At 47.0% G+C, this 24,203-nt stretch overlaps 1 long non-coding RNA gene across 3 annotated transcripts in view; it reads right to left on the bottom strand.

Annotated features, from left to right (window-relative positions):
- Positions 1–441: 441 nt before the first annotated feature.
- Positions 442–24,203, bottom strand: part of LOC138803831 (uncharacterized) — a 39,535-nt gene continuing 15,773 nt past the window's right edge. Inside the window, exon 3 of one of the 3 annotated variants that reach the window (XR_011365061.1) lies at positions 442–464. This is a non-coding gene — a long non-coding RNA (uncharacterized lncRNA). Of the gene's footprint in view, positions 465–14,964; positions 15,148–23,313; positions 23,399–24,203 lie in introns of those variants that run through there. The other 2 variants (XR_011365059.1, XR_011365060.1) reach the window with 2 other exon arrangements.

The raw sequence follows: 24,203 nt of genomic DNA, 5'->3' as shown, positions 1-24,203 counted from the left end.
CACCAAAGAATCATCTGAGGGATTCCTCTAGAATGCCCCTTCCAGGCTGCCTCTGCGCAAAGCCAGACAGTCTGCTGTTGCATAGTAGTGCCCACGTTGGTGGTTTGGGCACCATTTTTACATGCAGCGAGGGCTGGCCTTGTCCTTGTCTGTGTCTGTGGAACTCTTAAGTACATTTGCTAAGTAAGAATATGACCTTCCAGTGTTCTCACCGTGCCATTCAGAATGCTCAAAAAGTAGATGAAAAAATGTGCCCATGCGTAGACAAATGCAGAAACACAATGTGATATATACATACAACGAAATGTTATTCCGTTGTAAAAAAAAAAAAAAAAAAAAACAAGGGGCGGGGGGAATAGAAATTAAATGCACACTATAACTCAGATGAACCTTGAGGACATTATGCCAGCTAAAAGAAGCCAGGCACAAAAGGACAATTATGGCCTGGCTCTTCTATGAGGGCCCTAAAATAGTCAAATCCACAGAGACAGAGAATACACTAGAGTTTATCAGAGTCTGGGAAGAGGAAATGTGTAGGGACTGAATTTGTATGTTTTCCGTATAGGATGATGGAAATGGTCTAAGAAATATGTATTGGTGTCATTTCACAATATTATGGATATATTTAGTGCCACTAATTGTATGTGTAAGAAATGGTAACATTTTATATTTTGTATATTTTATTATAATAAAAAAAATGAAGAAGCCAAGGTACCAGTGGCTCATGCCCATAATCCTAGTGATTCAGAAGGCTGAGATCTGAGGATCATGGTTCAAAACCAGCTTGGCCAGGAAAGTCTGTGAGACTCTTATCTCTAGATAACCACCAAAAAAGATGGAAGTGATACTATGCTCAAGTGGTAAAGCATCATCATGAGTGAAAAGCTAAGGAACAGCTCCCAGGCTCTGAGTTCAAGCCCCAGTTCTAGCATAAAAATAAGTAAATAAATAAATCTGGCCATACAAATATTGAATCCATATATCCATATATCCATATATAGTATATGTGTGTGTGTGTGTGTGTGTGTGTGTGTGTGTATGTGGTAGACAGAAGTCTTTTGTAAGCTTGAAATGATGTATACAACTTAAGGAGGTAGTAATATTCTTTAATTATTTGTTTTAATCATATTGTTTTAATAAGAGGCTACAATATAAACAGCTGAGAAGGTTAATTAATAATGTCAAACCTAAGTGAATCTAATTAATGTCACTCAACAAAAGCTTTCATAGACTCAAAACATCTTTTCCCTCAGGGATAATGTTGGTGTGTTTTTTTCTAATCCTGTTGGCCTTGGAAGAAGCAATAGCCCTTTAAAGGGGATGGGAAGAGACACAAAGTCTGGTAGTTTCCATCTGAGGCTAAATAACCACAGTGTGTTGTCACATCTTATCAGTAGCTGGGGAAAGCAGAGGTCTGGAAGTCTTGGGATGAGCTGTCATTAAGAGTGTTGAGGTAACAGGGCGCCGGTGGCTCACGCCTGAAATCCTAGCTACTCAGGAGGCTGAGATCTGAGGATTGTGGTTCAAAGCCAGCTGGGGCAGGAAAGTCTGTGAGACTCTTATCTCCAACAAACCACTAGAAAACCAGAAGTGGCACAGTGGCTCAAGTGATAGTGAGCTCGCCTTGAGATGAAGAGCACAGGGACAGCGCCCAAGCCCAGAGTTCAAGCCCCACAACAGAATGGCTGAGGTGCCGAGGTGAGCAAAGCAAAACCAGCAAATGGCCACAAGAGCCTGAACTTTTAGAACCTTTCCTACAGGACAGGCTTCGAACCCAAGCAATGATCACATGTGGTTGGAAGCACAGATGGGCGAGATGACGTAGGAGACTTCTTCCCAAGGCTGAGCAAACGCAAACTCAGAACCACCAAAACGAAACACAAAAACCTGTTAGTTCTCTCGCTGAGGGAACTGTGCACAGGTGTGGATTTGGGCTTTAAAAGCTTGGTCCTGTGCACAGGTGTGGATTTGGGCTTTAAAAGCTTGGCAATGTGTCACTTGCTCCTCTTTGAAGAGTCCCACTCATTCCTGTCCCTCTTCTCACCCTGTGAACCCTTTACTCCCTTTTACTCCCACCCCAACCCCTCAGGCAAAGAGAAGAGGAGAAAGTAAAGGAGTCCCGGATATTCTTTTCTGCGTTTTCAGAAGGTTAAGCCTGAAAATAACCATTCCTGTTGTGCCTTTTGATGCTGAAGCCTCTAGAAAACAGTGAGACTCTTTTATCACCAATTGATGACCAAAAAGCCAGAAGTGGAGCTGTGGCGCAAGTGGAAGGGTATGATACTTGAACAGAAAAAGCTAAGGGACAATGCCAAGGCCTCAAGTTTAAGCCCTAGTACTCGCACAAAGAGAAGCAGGAGGGGAAGGAAGGAGGGAAGGAGGGAAGAGGGAAGGAGGGAAAGAAGGAAGGAAGGAAGGAAGGAAGGAAGGAAGGAAGGAAGGAAGGAAGGAAGGAAGGAAGGAAGGAAGGAAGAGAGAAGGGGAAGGGAAGGAAGGGAGAAGGGGAAGGGGAAGGGAGGGGAAAGAAGGGGAAGGAAGGGAAGGAGAGGGGAAAGGAGGGCACCAGAAGGGGAAGGAAAAGAGAGGGAAGGGAACTTTTCTGGGTCACACTAGCCATTCGGGGCCAGCAGCTACTCTATTGGGCAGCCCAGCTGTAGAAAATATATCACGGTGTTTTGATAGCATCTTTTGACAGTCTTCAGGGTGACTGGCACAGTCATCTGTTTGTTCATGGGAGTTTTCTTTTTGCCAGTGCATTCTGCTGTACACTTACTATTTGTGTAGTTTTAATTTTATATATTATTTATATTTTCCCCAAGGAGAAAAAAATAAATGCCTGAATGACCAGTGCTATAATCTTTTCTGGCTTTGTGTGGCCAGAGAAAACTTCCTTTCTTGGGAGGATTTGTAGAATTTCCCCATACAAAAACTAAAATAGAATTGCCACAATCAAGCACTATTTTAACTAATAGTACTTGATCTTCAGGAAACCCTACATCTAAAGACTTAAAATTGTTTCATTAGTTTTCTTCTATTGTTTCTTAGATTTTTTTCAAAAAGAAAACACACATATAATCTTCTATCTTCTACCCTGCCTCTCCTTCTGCTTCTTCTGACTCTTGTTCTCTTTCTTCTTCTGCTTCCTTTACTTCTCCTCCAATCTTTCCTTATTCTCACTATTGTTATATTATTATTATTATTATTATTATTATTATTATTATTATTATTATTATATCACAGTCACCAAAAAATTGGTATAAACTCTTAAGCCCCCATAGTAAAGGGCTCTGTCAAGATAAATACAATCTACTTGGAATGCAGCAACTTTATTGAAAACCAGTTCTGAAATCAAAACATTTTTCACTACTTTATTCATTATTTTTAAGGTACTCCAGGATTTGGGTGGGATTTGTTTTTCATTTTACTTCTGTAAGCCTGCCAATGCTTTAAAACACTATTTCAATGGGGGCGGGGAGGGAGAAAAATAAAACAGTTTTCCTAATAAAAACCCAACAATGCGTTCCATCTTCCTTTCAGGCTGTTTTAGGAAAGTCTCCTCAGTTCTACCCCTACCCTCCTCCCCCATCAACACCCATAAAGTGCAAATTTAATACTCGAGCTCCTCTTTAAACAACCCCTAATGTTCAAAAGAAATTGAATTTCTGGCTACAAAGTTTTGAGGCTGTGATTGTACTTATGACCACCAGTGGTCCCACCAAGGAACCCCAAACAAAGGCGCCCTAAGCACCTAGGCCGTGCGGCCTCAAACGGGCTCTGTTGTTCTCAAGATGATGAACGCTGAAATCAGGGGTATTCAAGAACAGAAGGAACTGGACACCCCCCCCCAAATCCAAACAAACTTAAGAGCTCACTCATCGCTGCACAGACACTGAGATTTACATGGGCTCTAGGTTCTATTTGCCCCAGAGACATTTTAAACCCAGAATCGGGGAAGGTGGATTTAACTCTGCTGATGGCCAACTGGTTGTTGTGCTGTGGCCAGAGTCTAGGGGTGCTGATGGCTGCTGGGGGCTGTGGGAGGGAGAAGAGGTGGAGACCCCAATAGATTTGTGGGCAAGTGGAGATCCTGACCCCCGCCAGCTTTTAACTGCAGGAATTCAGACATGCTTAGTTTCATAAGCTTGGACTCCCTACCAGCTCTATTTTGGCTTCAAAAAGATGATGTTTGAAACGTGTCTGTTTAAAAGGCCCAGGACCAAGAAAGAAAGCTTTGTGCTCACCAGGCCACTGGAAGTATAAAAGTTTCAACCTACAGATGCCTCGTCTGCGTATCTAAACTTCTCCTTGAAGAGCTAAAGAAATGGAGACCTAAAGCAATGCGGGAAGAAGTATGCTAAGGTCACAGACTTGTTGTCAGCCACTGTCGGCAGCAAAACTTAGCCAGTGCCAGTGTGGGTGGCTTTCCATCCAGAACACTCAACTGCTGCATTTGGTAAGAGAAATCTCATTTCCAAATGCATTTCCTCACTTGCTCCTGTGCTTTGTTTTCCAACATAAAAATAAAGTCACTCATCCTGACAGCTAATGTGATCATTAAAAGTGGAAATTAATTTTGAGCTCCCTGTCACCAAAGGTAAAAAGAGAAAATCATTATTCCCCATTGGTCTTATCAATGAGGAACATCGATGCTTTTTTAAGGAAGATTTTTGTTTTTCAGAAAGAAATGTCCTTGAGTAACCCCGCAGCGGGGCACGGGGGAGGGGCAGGCATGCTCTCTTTGAGAAGGGAGATGCCAAGTCCAAAGTCACGAACCTCTTCCTCCCCCTGTCAGCTGACTCACTGCCTCAGCTTGCCCGTGAGTGTGTGAACTCACTCCTAGCTGCTTGCACTGACATCACACACCAAATCACTGGTGTTGTGAACGGGGAACTTGAAAGCCTTGTTTTTGTTTTTCTTTTATCATTGTTGAGCGTCACTTCTGTTAAAATATACTTTGTGATCTGTGTAATTGATACATAGATAGATAGATAGATACATACATACATACATACATACCTATATACATACATACCTATATACATACATACCTATATACATACATACATACCTATATACATACATATATATATACATACATACATACCTATATACATACATATATATACATACAATATATACATAGATGGTAATAAATGATAGACGGATGGCAGATGATAGATCTTTCTGAAATACTGTCTGTGCCTATATTCATCTATATAGGTTGAGAGAAAGAGGCTCCACAGGGAGCTGTAACTTGGGTGATTCTGACTGTCCTGTCCCAGATGACACTCCATGCCACTTCAGGCTTCCTGCCCCTGAACGCCACCACTGCAGCTCAGTTAACCCTGACACGGAGATACATGACAGCACTGAAGACATCTGCTGTGAGCCTGCCGTGTTCAAGGCTAGCTCTCTAAATAATAGTTGCCGAGCCTCTGCCTTCTGTGTTATGGCTAGAAGAGTCAGCAGTCAACAAACGAGGCTGGGCACTGATGGCACACATCTGTAGTCCTAGCTACTCAAGAGACTGAGATCTGAGGATTGCAGTTTAAAGCCAGCCAAGGCAAAAAAAAACAGTCTGTGAGACTCTTATCTCCATTAACCAAAAGGCCAAAAATAGAGCTATGACTCAAGTGGTAGAGCACCAGACTTCAGCAAAAAAAAAAAAAAAAAAAATTAAGCAGGAACATGAAGCCTTGAATTTAAGCCAGCACGCATGCACAGGCGTGTGCATGTACACACACACATACACACATCAAACAAAAAACGAGAAATCACAGAAGTACTTGTCTGAGCCAGGAGAAAAGATGGGAAGCAATTAGGAATGGGAGGAGTAAGCCTGGAGTTTTCGTGGCTGGTCAGGGAACACCCCCGCCCCCCAGGAGGTATGTCAGTAGCTGAAAGTTGGAGGATGCAATGGAAGAATGAGGTGAGCCAGCAGAGCTCATTCAGCAGATCCCACCACCTGCCTCTCAGGTTCTTGCTATGACTGACTTACAGGGTCAGCGTCCACTTGGTCATACTCGATGCACACTAGAGTTCAGAGTTCAGAGACCTCATCAGGGCCACACAGCCGTCAACAGGCAAACAGGACTTGAATGGGGGAATGTGTGGCCCTATGCCTGTGCTCTCAGTGCCAGCCCCTTTGAGTGAGCTCATGGCTTTCCTGATCCCCTTCCAGGACTGGCCATCCACCTATCCCGAGTCAGCTACTAATCTGTAGATCCTTGATCCTATTCAGCTTTGAATCCCACTTCTTTTCAGAAAGCCCCTCCCCCCTGCCCACACGCAGACCCCTGGAGCAGCAGCACAGAACATCTTCTCAAGATGTCGCAGTTCCTATCCACAAGAATTCTTACAGAGGAGGTGTGCAGCCACACAGCCCGACTCCTTCCTGCTCCTTGGGGTGCTGGGGATGACCCCTCCCCCTGCCTGCCCTCCATTGGAGCCACTGCGTGGCTCTCACCAATTTTCTGATGTCCACTTGGTTAGCCCAGGCTTGCCTGCTCCGTGTACAGCCACCCCCCAAACTACCCAAGCCCTTCCACATCCCCGGGGGTGCAGGGACTGTGTCCTGGGGGCTCTGCTGGACCTGATGTGCTCTGATCTCCAGTCATTGTTTGTAACACATCTGGGTTGTCATCACTGAGCAGTGAGGGCATACAGAGCAGCCTCAGATGCTCCTTTTAGCCCTCGGCTCCCTTCCAAGCCTGCAGGTTGATGAAACCCTTTGCAATGACCTTGCCGAAGGAAAACGGGTCACTCCTGAATGGCGTGGTCTGCCCCCAGCATGACTGTTACATCATTACCACCCAGGAGTACAGTGTTGGTGTGGGGGGGGGGGTGGGGAGGTGCTTTCTGGGTCCTTTACAGGTCAGGAGGAGAGCTCACCACTGCTGGAGCCTTGATTCACTCCAAATAACATCTAGCATGGGTTCAGCCTCACCAAGCACCAGGAACTAATTACATTAACTAACCTGCACTCCTGGGTTCTCTACAGAGATAGGTATTACCATCTAGTGGTGAATCAAACCACATGAGCTGCTGTCATACTGCTGGGTCTCAGCAAGAGCCTCTGAACCACCCCTCAGCCTGCTGCTCTTGGAAAATATAGAAGCTCATCTCCAGCTATCCTTAGGGGAAACCAGGAGAAATGGATGTGACAGAGGTGACACTGGCAGGTTAGTGTCAGTTTCCTAATGAATTGTATGCATGCAAACGGCATGTATGACCAAAAAAAAAAAAAGGTGGCACCTGGACATGGTGTTCAATGTCTCCAATTGTGGGCCCAGGGTTAGTGACTGTTTGCTGGGTCCTTTGGCTCTAATGGTCCTGTGGTTGCAAGGTGACAGGTCTGTTCCCTCTGGGGAATTCCAGCCTAGTCCACCAATGACCTTCCAGGAGACCGCACTGTCTCTACAGAGTCTGCAGAGGCCTGTGCCCCTGGGTTCCTAAGGCTCCAAGCTCAAAGGGAAAGCCCTTTTTAGTCCACTCTTAAGTCTGGCCTGTGGTAGGTAGAACCTAATTCCCTTACTAAAGAGCTCGGTGCTGGAGACAGAGTTTCAAGAAATTGCATTTTTGAGGTGAAAATTGATTGTCTCTGTTGTGACACAAGATTGTTGTCTCCTGTTAGTTCTGAGCAAGGAGAGAAGCGGGAGAGAGGCAGAGAGAGAGGTAGAGAGAAACACACATCTGTCTCTTCCTGTTCAATCCCCCCCTCCAGGTAAAGTGGGGGTTAGTGGGAATCTCAAGGTGGGGGTCTATGCCGGTGGGCAGACACAGACACCCTCTGAGGGTCGCAAGGCTCAGCCAGGCTCCCTGATGCTGGAGGCTCATGCTCAGAAGGAACTTCAGGACAACCGTGCATGGTACAGTCATTAGAAATAGATTGTGAGCTGAAATAGAACATGAGCCACAGGTTCTATTTAAAATACAGTGTTATTTTAAGATTTCTCATAGCCAGATGGTGGGGGTAGAGAACAGGAGGGGTAGGAAGGACGGAAGAAGGGAGTACGTTGTATTCCCTTTTATGGCCCAATATATCTAATCTATTATCGCTGATAACCGTTATGAACATTATTGAGATAGTTTCCATTCTCTTTCATTGTCCTGAACACTTGTGCATGCTGCGCACAGACTAGCTCGAGCTGACACCGTGAGCCACTGGGCAAGATGTCGCCAGGGTGGCCAGGCCATCTCCTCCGGCTGCGGAAGTGGCCCTCCCGTTCTTCCTGATGAATTAGAGCAGATCTTCAAGGCACCCCTGGGAAGCCATTGTGCCCCCTGCTGCTCTGGGGTGGGCAGTGCCTCGGCCACACCTGGAGCTTGTTAGGTCCCCGCTGCTGTCTACTTGAAGCCAAATCTGAATGAATCTGTTTGTGAAATGACTACCATATTGTTCTGCTCCCCAGGAACCCAAGACCCACAGCACAGTGAAAGACATGGCCATGGGCCTGGAGGAAGAGAAGACAGGAGGAAATGGAGGAGAGGTTGAGTCGGAAGCCATGCCAACCAGCAGCACCCCAAAGTCCTGCACATCTACTCTATGACCACCACTCTGCTGCCCTGTGCACAGAATGCTGGGGCTCATTCACATTCCGACAGTGTACTTAGGGATGGCCAGACTCAATATGGGGACTACATGTCCTCACAGTATTCATTTGTCAGGGGTGGGGGGCTTGGGGAACCCCAAGTAACTAAACAGTTATCCTTGTGGGCATCTGTTCACTTGGAGGATCTTTTCCCCTGCCAACTGAGCTGGAAATCATCACGTTGAGAGCCATTAGACATGTTTGAAATCTAGACTTTAAAAACATGCATGTATCATGTTTTATATAAAGTTATATGCAGTGTATCTAAGGAATGTGTATATGCAATTATATACATGATGCATTACATATAATTATATGTATGTGTGTAATTATACACAACATCTATGTATATGTGTGGTTGTGTGCAATGTTACATATGTGATTATGTGTGTACATGTGTGAGTATATACGTAGTGTGAATATGTGTAATTATGTGTATGTATATATATATATATGCATATACATGGAATGTGTATGGGACTCAGAGGGACAAAGGATTGAGGGGAGGGAAGGAATGCTGGGAGTAAACACTATCAAAATATGCTGCCTCTGGGTATGAAGATGGCATAGGAATCTCACAGGAAGTTACTGAGCAATAGGAATGGGCAAGAATGGAGCAACAGAAGGTTTACTCTGAGTAAAATACATGTGCACATTCGAAGTACTATGGAGAATTCCTTTAGTCCCGTTAATGAGCAGAAGCCAAGCAGGTGTTGTCGGGGCGGGCATCAGCAGTGATGGAGAGGGAGAATGGAGATGGATTTGGCCAGTGTGTTTTCTGTGCATAGAACAAAATATAACAGTGAAATCTGCTGAACTTATTTCACAAAGACGGGGGTGGGGAGAAGGGAGATTGGCAAAGGGGTAAGGTTGATGGAGTACCTGGTATGGATGAAAATATCCCAGTGAAAACCCTTGTACAGCTAAGGTTTGCTAATAAAAATGTATGAAGAGCTGTATCTTCCTATAGAAATCTGATTTCCAGTGCTGACAGCAGCCCACCTCTCCACCGGCCCAGGATTTAGGATTGTGATACTGCAGATGTGGTATTTTACATGGCTTTGGGTACCACTGGTTCTATGTTGAGTAGGCATTCCCTGGGGGCAGTCTGTGTCACACAACACAACCCTAGCCACTGGCCCTTCCATAGCAGCCTGAACCCCGTGTCCATCTTCCCTCCCACCCATCAAACTCTCTGCCTCCGCCTCAGGCCATGACCCCTAGGGTCAGGGACATTCTGTCCATCAGGAAACCACCACGGCTGAACCCACACTAAGTTCTTTGGGAGAGAATGCACCCGTCCCCCTTTCATCCTCACAGCCTATCTGTGTGGAGCTCACTGCAGGAGTTCAGCTTACATTTGTACAGTGGCCAGCTGAACCACCGTCCTTGGGAACTCACTCCCACCTCCTGAAGGTCTTTGCTACCCAGCAGGCTCTGTCACCTCCCAGCAGTGGGATGGTGAGAATGGAAAGAAAGGCCCACTACAGCAGAGCTGGGCCCTCCTCAGTGCCGCAGCACCTGCTTCATCCAGGGTCAGTGCTCACTGCACAAGTGTGGGCTCTATGCTGGGCCTTGAAGGTAGAGAACAAAGGGCTGACAGCTTCTGCTCTCCATGAGCTGATCTTGGACAGATTCAGGAGACACTAGGCAGATCCTAGTGTCAGTCCAAACCAGGCAGTGAAGTCAATCCAAAGTCAGTCCAACCAGGCAGTGAAGGAAACATTTTGTGAGCGTGTATGCCAGTCTTAGGGCTTGAAATCAGAGCCTCTCATCCTGATTTCTCACTAAGAGCTCTACCACACTTTTACTTTTAGCCTTTTACTGGTTAATTGAGGATAAGAGTCTCTTGGCCTTTTCTGCCTGGGCAGGATTTGATCTGTGATCCCTAGATCTCAGCCTCGTGAGTAGCTAAGATTACAGGTGTGAGCCACTGACACCCAGCAGAAAGTAACTTCTGAACCCAGCCCAGAGGTATGGCCAAGCTAGAGGCTAAGCAGGGTGTGGGGACATTCCAGCCTGTACAGTCCACACTGGGCCCAAACACACCATGGAGACTCCAGACCCAATGTGCTGGAGATGTGACAAACAATGATGCTATTGTGAGCTGAGGTCACGGCCACCTCTGAGGGATGAAGGCAAAACGACTCTGACAGATGCCCCACGAACGTCCCTGTCTTCTAAGTATTTCGTGGTTGGCTTATTCGCTGGGGACAGTTATGTTTTGGAGGACTGGGCGGGATGGCTTCCAGTGCTGGGCATCCTCACAGCACCCCCATCTGACAGGCTCCCCGGGGTGACTGCCTTCTAGCTTGCCGAGACCCACTTTGCTTGGAAAATCTCTGAAGACAGGAGACACAGGCAGGAAGGACCCTGGCTAGTGGCAGGGTTGTGAGGTTCAGCTACTACACAGGCAGGCTTCCCAATGTGGCCATGACCCAAGCACGGGGGTGACTCAGTGCAGCCGGCCCAGAGCTCTGCCTTGGCAAGGCCACCAGCCACACCCACTTCTCCCAAGCCTGACCTGGGCCCTGGGGAACCAACCTCCACTGAGCCAATTTTCCAAAGCCGGCTAATGAATGCCTCCCAGAAGCACTGCCCTCCTCTTCCTAGGAAGGGAAAACAAAAGCATTTCTGCAACTGCTTCCTCGCTGGGGCAGAGCAGGCTCACATTTAGCCAGCCATGAGGAAAGCAGCAATCAAGACCATTGTTTTATAGGATGGCTATTCAAGGACCTCTCAAATACAAGCATCATTTTACATGCAGCATAAACTTAATACAGTTTTCTGGAGACATGGTCGCTACAAACAGAACAGCGTGTGTTTCTCTTGTGGAATGTCTATAAAAGAATAGCTGGTTAAGTCTAATATGGCACCCAGTATGGATGCTTTTTGCTGGTACTGAGGCTTGAACTCAGGGCCCAGATGATGTATTTTACTCAAAGCTGATGCTCTATTTGAGTCATACCACCACTTCCAGCATTTGGGTGCTTAATTAGAGACAAGAGTCTCCTGACTTTCCTGCCCAGCTGGCTTTGAACCATGATCCTCAGATCTCAGCCTCCTGAGTAGCTAGGATTACAGGCATGAGCCACTGACATTCAATGAGATTCTTAAGTATAATTTGCTTCTATGCAATACAAAATATATTCACAGGCTCACCAAAGACTTACTGAGTACAGGCAAGACATTTGGATCAGCGCTGGAGAAAAAGGCAAAACCTTTCCCTCTAGAGCTTGTGTTCTTGTAAGAAGGAAGGATATTAATGAAGTAATAATGTGCATCTGTTCAACACGATTTGTAATAGATGATGTATTAAAAAAATAGAAGGAAGAAGTGACATAGATTGCCTTGTCAGCCTGAACTATAGCTTGTACAAATGTCCTGGGGCCAGAAAATGTACAACTGTCTTAAAGATGCTGAGAGATCTTGAAGTGGCCTCTCCAGTCTTCTGTCTGGCCTTGCTCAGTCACTGATTACAAGAGTCCAGTGCCTGACAAGCAACTCAGAAGCACTGTCCTAAAAGATCAAAAGAAAAATCAACACTCTGACCACCCTCGGCTTTGTTCCAGCAGTTTCCACAGCAATGAAGATGCAGGTTTCATAGTGGGGGGAAAAAAAGATTTTCTGTGATTGTTCCCCCAGCTAGCATGTCCTCCCACTCCATCCAGCCAGCCCCGGGGTGGCTGCACTCAGCGTGCCGTCACGGTCGTTGATAATAATTGTTGCATTAATTGGTGCTGTCCGGACCAGACAGAACGTAAAAGATCCCACTGTGCCCAATAATTAATGTTTTTTTCCCTCACTGCAACGCCATTAATAAGGGGCTCTTCCAAGAAGCCAGTAATTGGCTGGTTGAGCGTCATTAGGGTATTTATAGATAAGCTTTGGTCTGGAGACATAGAGGAAAGCTGATTATGTTTATTTAGACTCTATTATCCATCGCTAATGTGTTATCCTGCGTTCCAATCGTCCCCATTCTCTGGGTTGTAATGATACAGGGTACACTCACAATGCGATTTCAGTGACCTACAGTGCATCTCGCTCTCCACTACGGGGGGAGAGAGAGGAGAGGTCAGGACGGAGGGGGCTGCTCACAGGTCTCATTCCCACCCGTTCACCAGCCACTTCCTTCCCCTTTCCTCTGAGAAATTTAGAGCAAAGCATTTGGAAGGACCAGAAAGACAGTTTCTCCTAATTAGACCTCAGAGGAGTGGAAGTTTCTTGGGTTTGTGATTATCTGAAAGGTTTTTGAGCATGTAAATCCGGTTGCTTTGAACACTGGAGTGAGGAACCGAGAGGTGGCTCGGGTGTGAGAGCATCTCTCAATGGTTTCCAGGGATGAAGCCTCAAGGACTCGTCCAATCAGGGGGGAGATACTCATCTCCATGAGCACACAGGTGTGGGTGTGAGAGGGAGCTCGCTTGCTGGACCACGGAGGGCAAGCGTTGTCACATGCCCCTCCCCCACAGCTCTCATCAAATCGCTCTTTGCTAGAATTTCCCCAAATAATTTTCTATGTCTTTTCATTTTTTTTAAAAAAGTAGATATGCATGACAGTGTAAATATACTAAATGTCACTGAGTTTGTGCAGTTAAATATTATGGAAATGGTAAATTTATGCGATGTATATTTTAGCACAATAAAAAAATCAGTAAGAAAGGAGGGAGAATAATAACATTTCTAAGTTTCAAAGTCCTAACAAAGAAACAGGTTTGTAACTTTGTAACTAATGTATCTGACTGAGGAAACTCAATTTGTAAAGCATACCTTGGTCTATAAAGGCATCCTTGAGTTAATTGGGCAGGTCCTGGGATTTGTTGGGGTTTTTTTAATGTGATTTTTAAACATTATCTTTAGCTGTACAAAAGAATTTCAGTTCAGCATGTCAATTTACCTGCACATCAGTTCCGCTCCTTCAATCATTGTTCCCCTTTCCATCTTTCCCATTTCCTCAGGCTTCCTGGCTGCATTTTCACCTAGGTATATGGAGTACTATGACTGTATTCACCCCTGCTTCCTCTCTCCATTCAACTACCCTCTTCCCCAAACCTACTCTCCTCAGACATGTTTCCCCTTCATACTATTCATTTTGTTAAGCTGTCTGTAATTGTTCAAAGGGGCTACACTTTGGTCAGTTTTTGTATATATGTATAAACTGTATATGTTTTCATGTGTATTTGTTTTAGGAGGGAAAATATGTCTTTGTCTCTCTGAGAATTGCTTATTTCACTCAATATAATTTTTTTCAGGTCTATTGATTTCCCTCATAATAACATAATATTCATCTCAATGGATGTATAGAGTTCGAATGTGTGTATAAATATAAATGTGTATATATATATATATATATATATATATATATATATATATATAATTCATTGATTATAGGGAATCGGAGCTGTTTCTATAACTTACCTATTATGAACAGCCTTGTTATGAACTCTGGTGTGCAGATGACTTTATTGTGTCCTAACAATGATAGTTTTAATTTTTTGAAGTCTCTCCAAACTTGCTGCCATAGTGATTGCACTAATTTACCTTCTCACTAACAGTATAGTTGGTAGTGGCACACACCAGTCATCCATGAGGCAGGATGAGGTAAGAGGATCAGGAGTTCAAGGCCAGCATGGGCAGTAGTGGGATTTGAACTCAGGGCCTATGCTTGTTAGGCAGGTACTTTATGGCTTGAGCCACACCTCTACTACTTTTTGTTTTAGTTAACTTTCAGATACAATGATAAGATTTTTTTAACCAGGGCAGCCTCAGAGGACAATCTTCTTGCCTACAGCTCCCACATAGCACATGTAGCTTGTACATGATTCATGTAGCACATGAATCACTATACCTTGCCTATTTGTGTAGATGGAGTTTGAATAACTGGGTTGTTTGTTTTTGTTTTTGTTTTTGTTTTTGCCCAGGTTGGCCTTGAACCAAAATCCTCTTAATCTTAGCCTCTTAAGTAGCTGAAATTACAGGTATGAGCCACCATGCCTGGCCCTCAAGTTAGTTTTTTAAACCTCTTAATAAGGGTTTTAACAGTGAGCCATGAAAATTATATGTAGCTATAGAATAAAGTCAGCCTTGTCCATTTCCATGACTCCCCCCGTCCCACCCGCCAGCTTATTCTGAAAGCCGTCTTTACCGACGCTTGGCTATAACCTCACAAGGGCCTCCTTGCTTTCCCTGTCACTCTTACATAATGAATCGTGCAGGCAATGTAATGATAACTTGGTGGAAAGCATAATTAGACACGTGAGTGTGTGTGTGTGTGTGTGTGTGTGTGTGTGTGTGTGTGTGTGTGTGTGTGTGTGTGTGTGTGTGTGTACACCCACTCCCATCTACATCTACATGCAGTGCAGTACCTGGTGGAAGAGATATGGAATGAATACTCTGGAGACTGGCGTTCAGGGTCAGGCTCTGTCACAGTCACATGGCACCTCATCAGCCGCAGTCTCTCGTCTCCACTGTAATGTGCGAAGGCACATTCCACAGGGCTGGTCCTTGCAGAGGTGTCTGGTGCATGCAGACAATGGCACCAACCACAAATGGCCATCTAGGAAGGAGGAGGATGTTGGGCATCTGACAGGTAATACCCGCTTTGGCCATCCTTGGTCTTCTCTGGGAAGGGTATGCACATGCACGCGTGTGTGCGTGCACACGCACGCGCGCGCGCACACACACACACACACACACACACACTCCTTGACTTATCTGTTTTTGAAATAAGCTCCCAACACGTTGATCCACACATGAGTGTGTGATGTAACTTTGCAAATTAAGTGTGCAATGCTTTTGGAAAAATGTTGCCTTTCCTCCTCCCTTGTGCCTCCACTGGGACCATGTAATCTGTGGACACATCTGTTGCAGGTGTTGGGGACTATTCTCACAGATATTCTTAGCTCCTGGATGGGGTCTGAAGGGTACAAAGCTGGCTCCTGGGACCCAGTGATGCTGCGTCTGTGGTCAGATAACAGGGCCAGGTGGGACATCCTGAAACCCTGGGCAAGTGGCTAGAGGCTTCTTGGTATATCAGACAAATGCTCTGGCTGCTGTCAGGCTGGTTACAGGGTCAGAAACCCCCCTCTTCAGATCTCCTATCTACCCAGACATCCCTTAGCAGCTAGGCCAAGATGTGACTCCTCTGGTCCTCAGCAATCTAATTGCCAAGAAAGGGAGCAAAGCCTCTCAGCTCCCTGGCAGGGCTGATTCTGGCTGGAAGCACTTTCACTGTGGTCCTTCTGGGTCCCCAGCTCTGCCTACATGCAAGAGGAGAAAGATGGAAGATTGGATTGGTCAAGTATTGACTTTACTCTTGCTCTTCCTTCAACCAGGCTATGACTCCTCCCTTTGCTTGGAATAAGCCCCAAACTCTTCATGAACACAAAACTTTGCAGTTCAGCCTGGGGGGTTCGATCAGATGGCTATTTGTTATGCTCCTCTGCAAATCAGAGATAAAATTCAGAGATGATTTAAGTTGTCCACAGTCAACATACACTCATCAATAGAATGCCAAGACCAGGATGCACAAGGGACAGACAAGGCCTCTGAATAACAAAACAATCCTCATTTCAACTGGTAAATTCTCTGACATGGCTTCACTAGCTTACACAAGAAAACAGCCAGGGGTCCGTGTTTAGGTGTAAAATCCCAGTGAACGCCACAGCTCTAATACAGACTGACAACAACAATCTCACTTTGCAGATTCAAATATCAAGAGCGGGGTTGGCATAGTTGCCACGATATTCCCAACGAGGTGACAAAACTTAGAGACATTCCAAACACAGCACAGAACCATCTCCCCCCTTAACTTACATGGTGATCACACTCCAAGACCCCGGATGTATCATTGGAATAAACGGTGCTCAAGTGACTTCCTGTTGATGTGGCAGAGAGGTAAGGCCAAGCTCCAACTGTTCCATGGCAGCCTGTTCCCCACAGGCATGCCTTTCAGGCCATCCTAAACTCAACATGGGATGCAGAGCAGGCATTGTGCAAGACCACAGCACTGCTGGCAGTGGTCTCCTTGCATCCGGCACTTGTGCATTATAGCCCTCTTCCCATTTCCCCGGGGATGCCACCTTCCCTTTGCCCTTTGGCAATGCTGGCTTGCTCATGCCTGACTCCCCAGCCCGGGCAATGGTCTGTACTCCCTGTCATTGCTCCCAAAGTGGAGGACACAGAACACATGCGGAGAGGGTTGTTTGTATTGTTGTTTGTTTCACTGGCTCCTCAAAAGCACAGCGCCAAGTGTGTAGCTCACAGCTGCTGACATAGGCGAGCTGAACTGCACTGCAAGTCCTGATGTGACCCCACTTGGCTGCCCTGTCTGCCTGTCCCAACACTTCCTCACTAGTTTTCTCTCTGTGCACTGGACATTTCTCTCTAGCCAACTCATTGCAGGTGTTGTCAAGTCCTTTGAGTATTAAAACCAAACAAACTGGATGCTAGTGGCTCCCTTCTGTAATCCTAGCTAAACAAGGGGTTGAGATCTGAGGATCACCATTCACAGCTACTGGGGACAGGAAAGTCTGTGAGACTCTTATGTTCAAGTAACAACCAAAACACTGCCATTGGATCTGTGGTTCAAGTGGTGGAGGACCAATATTGGGCACAAAAGCTCAAGGACAGTGCCTAGGCTCTGAGTTCAAGTCCCAGCACCAGTACAAATGAATAGTTGTAGATTGTTGGTTTTCCAGCCCTCCAGCCCCGAACACATTTTATTCATATTGAGCTTAATTAATTAGAAAAGTCTCTCCTTTAAAATACTTAATAGCATTTCTTAATACATTAGTACTTGCTAATGCCAGGTTTGTGGGGGGGGGAGGGTGGACAGTAAAAATGGGCTAGCTCATGTCTTCACTTGGCATCAATGTCGTATCATGTCAACCTCTCTCATAGGAACGTGCCTTGCTTTGCCCCGCTCCCCCTCCTCTGTGTGTGCCCCCCATGCCCTGACTCAGGTACTCCAGAGGCAGCTTTACAGCCCTGCTGCAGGATACCTAGGGTATGACTGAGAATCACAAATGGTTCTAGCCTCAAAGGGTGGCATGTGGTGGAATGGCTAAGTCCCGCTCCCCACTTTGGGGGACCACCCTAGCAGGACAGGGAAGCAAGAGCCAAGAACAATGGCATCAGAGGTGGGGAGCAGAAAAGAGCAAAGAGCAGAGACCTGGGGATGTGGGGTAAAGAGTCAGCGTTCAGGGCTGGGAAGGTGGCTCAGTGGTAGAGCATTTGCCTTGCATGCTCGAGGCCCTGGGTTCGATTCCTCAGCACCTCATAAGCAAAAAGTAAAAAGCCGGAAGTGGCGCTGTGGCTCAAGTGGTAGAGTGCTAGCCTTAAGCTGAAAAGCTGAGGGACAGCACCGAGGCCCAGAGTTCAGGCCCCACGACTGAACCAAAAAAAAAAAAAAAAAAGAGTCAGTGTTCAGACAGCGGTGGGGGGAGGGAAGCAATAGCACAAAACATGAACCCCGCCATGGGAAATGAGGACAGAGAACAAACTGAAAGAGGAACGTGAATAGAGTTCTTCAGCAGGGGGCACCGTGAAGTGTCAGACCTACCCAGAGACCTGGCCCAGCCAAGCCCTTCCAGGACCCCAGGCCTCAAGCCAAGACCACATTTGGTGGCACCCTGTGCCTCACCTAGACAGCCACAAGCCGTGGAGGGGGCAACTGTGGTTTAGGAGTTGAAGAGCTGCAGCTCTTTTCTCTCTGAGTCTATCTTCATGCATAGGAGCCACCTAGGAAGGGAGACAAATGCTCACCCACCAGTGTGAAAACCAGTGCCCCGCCCCCACTACAAACTGGGTGCTGATTTGGAGCCACCAGTAATGTCTGAACACCTGGCAGGCACAGCCACAGGCAGGAGACACAGGCTCTCCCTTCCCACCTTGTTAATGAGTCAAATCCTCTGGCTGCTGCTGGTCCCTCCGAGATCAGCTATTAATGAGCGCTTGGAATAGACTGTGCCTTGTTTTATCCATGTACGGTGGCCTGGGAGAGACACTTCAATTTCCATCTTTATCTGCTGTCACGTTCAAGTGTCTCCTCCAGGGCAGGAAAACACTTTGCCAATGTTGTCGTTAAAGAGACGTTCAAAGACAGCATTGCCTCGCCGCAACCACTGTCTATACGTGAGCACTTTTCAATTTTCAAAGTATATATTTAGATTCTCCATGTACGTATGGCAAAGCCTGCGCAACATATTGGGCAGGCAGCAGGGCCTGGGCCTGTCTGCCTCTCCTGCTCCTGCCTCTCAGGGCTGTAAGAAGCTGCTGCTCCAGGCAGGTCCTCAGATGCTGTGTCCTCATTCTCGGGGACAGATACACGACAGAGTGTGTTTGGGTCCTACTGGCAGGCTTTATCCCAGGCTGGCCAGCCTTGTGGGTCAGAACTTGATAAATCCCATGATGGCAGGCTTTGGCTGTGGCATGTGGGCTGAGAGGCCTGAGTACTGGAAGAGGGTACACAGAAGATGGGAACAGCCTACACCAGACACAGGGGTCAGGAGATGAGAGTGGCAATTCTCATGGGTCTTTCTGTGGTGCAAGGAGGATCCTGAGTGGAGGAGAAGGAAGAAGGAGGTGAACTTAAGACTTTAGAACAGGTCATTGTTGGGGCTTCCCATAATGCCTCTGTGGTCCCAGTTGGACATGGCGGGAAGGATGGGGAGGGGGGAGGCAGCCAACTTACCGCAAGGCCAAGTGGTGCAGAAGGAAGCGTGAGCTCCCAGGTGCAGCAGGGACCAGCTGTGTGTTCGTGGGCAACTGGCTTAGTGTCTCTGAGCCTCTGCTTTTTCATCAGCACAGCAGGGTCATGATCACTCTGTCCACAGGCTCTCTGTGGCCACCTGGCATGCAGCAGGGCTGATCTAATAGTGTGTGTGTTTCTGCACCCAATGGTCATCAGAACCTGCCCCCCCCCAAGAGCCTCCAAAACATCCCTCACTCAGAAGACCTGCGTGGTAAGAGGGTCCTTGTTCTAGAAGAGGACAAGGAGAGCTGAGACCCCTGATGGCGTGGAGGACCATAGACTTTGTCACCTTTGACATTCAGCCTGGGTAGCTCAGGCAGCGTGGTGCTTCTGCCCCGTGGCTTTCCAGCCGTCCCAAAGCAGATCAAGACCCGCACATGGGTGAGATTTGATTTTCTTTGGAAAGAATGTTTTTCCTATGCACCAAAATTCATAATTCATACTTCACAATGTTGCTTTTAAGAAAGGGACAGACATGCCGCCTTTTGTGAGAAGTCTTCCAAGATCAGCTAATTGAAAGCTCTCACTCCATCTAACTCTCTATAAGTCCTGGTGAAAATGGCACTTTTATGTTGGCTTGTTTCTTGGTTTATTTCCTGAATAAATTCTGGGTTCAAAATAAAAAAAAACACCCTCACACCAACCCTAATGTGACTTCTCTAATTCAAGATGCCGCCCCTCTCTGTCCCCATCCCTGTGGCAAGTAGAGGGGTGGGTGCACAACTGAACAGGTGGTGGTCAAGGGCCCACTGCATTCCCCCTCCCATCCTCTTCTTCCTGTAATCTAGAGGCCAGTGCCTGGCTGAAGAGGCCCATGCCCAGCCTCTTTCCCACAGCCAGCTTGGGACACATGACTACATGCTGGCCAGGGAAATAAAAGAACCTAGTCCCAAAGACTTCCAGGAAGTGGAGTCTGGCACCTGTGAAATGATGATGGCTGCCTTCATCCGTGAGGCCAATCCAGCATTGATCCCAGGAGCACAGGGAACCTCCCCGGCCACCAAGCAGCATAGGTTTCTATGGAAACAGTAGCCTGCTACCTGTCCTAGCAAGGAACCTCGCCCTGGGCAGCTCTCCACCGGTCCTCCCCTGCCTCTCTCCCACCATGTTTAGGACGCAGGTATCTCCCCTGGGTTTGTAAACCCAGTGAGTGTGCTTCATGCCCGAGTGTGCTTGACCTGAGTGTGCTTGACCTCTGTGACTGACTTAGACCCCTCCAAAAGTTCACAACCCCCATTCCAGTTTTTTTTTTTAATTTTTGTTTTTGCAGTGCTCAGGTTCACACTCAGGGCCTCATGCTTGCTAGGCAAGTGCTTTACCACGTAAACCACTCCCTCTCCTATTCTGCCTTGGTTAGTTTTCTAAGAGTCTTCTGTTTGGCCCAGGCTAAGCCTGGATGGTGGTTCTCCTATTTATTCCTCCTGTGTAGCTGAGATGACAGTTGTGCACCGCCATGAATAGCTTGTTGTTTGATATGCACTCTATCCATCTGCCCAGCCAGCCTAGAATAGCTATTCTTCTGATCTCTACTTCCTGAGTCGCTGAGACTACAGGGATGAGCCACCAGGCCCAGATGCCACTCCCATTCTATTTACAGTCTCTACCCAACAACTTCATTCGGAGCTAAGGGTCCCTCATTTGCATTAATGATTGCCTGGATAATTCTTGTGACTCCAAACAACAGAACCACTCAGAGCTATCCTAAGAGACATTTGTAACATGTAGATATGGCTGCAAAAAAAAAAACAAACACAAAAAAACAAAAACAAAACCTTAACAGCATCAGGCACCCAACTGCTTTTGGATTTGCCAGTGGATCTGATGGCCACGTGTGGCCCAAAGCATTGCTTGTCTCAGAATTTGATTTACTTTCCTCATGCTGCTCCCCGTGCTTGCAAGTAGGGGCAAAGTGGCTGAGGTCTCCAGACGCCACGAGGCTAATAAAGCTTGCTGCGCTCCCAGCATGCTCTCTGCTGTCAGAAACCAGCAATTAACTTAATAGGGTTCTTGAAATGGAGTCGATCCGGGAAATGTGGCATGTGTTGACACTCTCCCGCTGATCCAAGCAGCCTCCCACCATTGACTTGCAGGGTCTGTTTGCTATTTGAATTATTTAGGAGCTTGTTATGTGAATTAAAAAGCAGCACTTTGCAGTATTAAGTCTAATATTTTATGATCTTCAATTGATTAGGTGGGCTTTCAGGATTACACGGAAAGGTTAAGAGAAAAGATGCCTTAGACAGGCAGCCCTCACCAGTCAGTCTGGTTTGCTTTTCAAAACCTCAGAAGAGAGCCCAAAAGGGGCCCAGCCACCTTTGTCCCTCTAAGAGAATCTTCTGGATGCTTCTGGATTCTGAGAGAGATTCTCCACTCTGAGCCTTGAGACCAAAGGATGCTGGGTCCTCCCTTCTCTACCTTGCGCTGGTCTCCTGTGGGGCACGGACATCAGTGCTGATGTGATGCCAGAGGAGCTGTGTCCGAGGCCTGGGGCTGCAGGGGCAAGGCCTGCTGGGGTTCCCAGCGGCACCCCCAGGGGGAATGAGGACAGCACCATGCATGCTCTGTGTGGTAGCAATATCACAGACTGCAAGTTCACCCCGTCTCCCTGCTGCGAATGGCAGAGTGTTCTCCTTGCTCTACCAGTCACCATCACCCCTCCTCTGGCGAATGACAATAGCTGTTTCCTCGAAACCCTTCAGTGGCTCCCTAGTGCCTGTTAAGTAGAGGATTCCTTCTGAGAAGGACACCGCTTAGCAATTTTTGTGTTTGTGGAAACATCACAGACTCCTTAGACACTTGAAACTGACCATGACGTCACTAGGCAATTTAGTCCTTTGGGACCAACATCACCTATGTAAGCCACCCTAGACCGGAACATCACGATGTTCCCCTCATGCAGACCCTGTCTGTCTTTCTAGCCTCCTCTTCCATTCAGTCCCATATGAACCAGCCAGACTGAGCTATGCATTAGTCTCAAAACACATCATGATCATCCTGTTCAGCTGGTACATGGAAGAAAGGAAAGAGCTTACAAGAAAGTCTAGGGGACAACCTTGAAGGTTCTGCCCCAATAAGTCCTGTCCAAATTCCATTGGCCAGAATGGGGTCACATGGGTTCTGGCCCTAAGAGGAACCTGGGAAATGTAGTCTTCCTGTGCTGTCAAGAAAAAATATATACATATACATATACATATACATATACATATACATATACATATACATATTCAAGTTTATATTTTAGGATGAGCTAACATTGATTGCTTATTCTGTGGCAGATGCCATTCAAAATGCCTTCCTACATTTCCATCATTAACTCCCCCAAACCCCATGAAATACATCCAGCCGTTATCTCACCTTTACAGTCTGAGGAAACTGAGACACAGAGAAGTCACATATGTGCCCCAGGCCACGCAGCTGTCAGGGATGGAATTGAAGCCCCTCTCTCCACTGGCTCCACTAGTCTATAGGTGATTACTCATTCCCATTTATACCCTCATTCTGCATGGGGTCACTCTCAGTCACTCCATGAGTTCCAAGCAAGTAGAAGACCTGCCTCCAGCATCTCCACCATGCAGAGAGGCCTCTCATTGACAGGGAGTAGTTGAACTCTTGGCACGAAGCAGTGAGCTGTCAGGTGGGTTAAAGGGGTATGGAACTGGGTCCTGGGTACTCGGCAGAGGCATGGTTTGGGCAGGGTACCCCAAGAATAATGAGGGATGAAGTATGTGAAAGATCACTCTAGACAGTGGTACAGTGAGAGCCAGAGGTTGTGAACCAGAGATTGGGGCCAGACTTGGATCAGACACCAGCTCTGCTATGCTTTATGTATGGCGGAATCTCAATTTTCTGGCCGAAACGCCGGTCTCAGCTCACAGGACTATAGAAGGACCCAGTGGACTTAGCTGCACAGATGCCGAGCACCAAGCCTCGTATCTCTGAGGGCAGGCCCAGTAGGCTTCCAATTCTGTTCTCTTTGCACAATTCTTCATTCTCTATCCATTGGCATTATCCATTGAAACTCCACATGAAACTCCACTGCCCTGGGCCAAACATCCTTAAATAGAAAGTGGGATTGTTGAGATGGGTCAGTACCTGGCCCCACACCATGCTGCCCAGTGTGGAGCACAGCAGCAGAACCAAGTGTCTCTTAATCCCTGGAACTGCATTTGACTGTACCTCACATTCAATCCCCCCTCCATCTCCAGCTGGGAGGTAGAGCTGACCTTATTGCCCCCCATTTCAAAGGCAAGAACATAGAGACGGAGGGTTTGGTCAGCAGTAGCACCACTACTGCTAAGTTATCACCTGAAAGACCCTAGCTCAACACCCTGTGGGCTGGAAGGGGCTTTCCACGGGGGGAACACAATGGTTTGGAGAATGGCATGATGGTTTCAGCAAGGACCTTGGCCTTCAAGCCCCATCTCTGTCAGTCAGTAGCCCTCAGGTCTTGGGTTAGACCTGTCCTGTTGGTAAAATGGGGATCACGATCCTCCCCACCTCCCAATCCTGTGACAAAGATCTCAGGCACTAAAAAGACTTGAAAAGCATTCGGAATGGGGCTCAGTGTGCAGCAAGAACCAGTCTATGTTGTTGATCCCCTAGGCAGGCATTCCCACCTCCGCTTCAGAAGTTCTAGGACCCCCCCCCAGGAGGCTGTAGCTGGGCCCCAATCCCTCCCAGAGACTCTGAGGGGCCGTGCTGCATGGTGGGTAGCCTATAATACACACCTCACCCCTTGGCTCTTGGCCAGCTCTATTCCTGTGCCAAACCTCAGTTTCTTCCTGCAGCAGCAGCTTCTGGGTAGAGATGCATGCATGAGCTAATTTCACACAGAGAAAGCACCTTGAACTGTTCCTGGC

This window comes from Dipodomys merriami, unplaced genomic scaffold (assembly GCF_024711535.1).
Source record: "Dipodomys merriami isolate MVZ:Mamm:240054 unplaced genomic scaffold, mDipMer1.0.p SCAF_35, whole genome shotgun sequence".
In the NCBI taxonomy this organism is placed as follows: Eukaryota; Metazoa; Chordata; class Mammalia; order Rodentia; family Heteromyidae; genus Dipodomys; species Dipodomys merriami.
The sequence above is the reverse complement of the archived record's forward strand: the minus strand, read 5'-3'. Positions and strand labels throughout refer to the sequence as shown.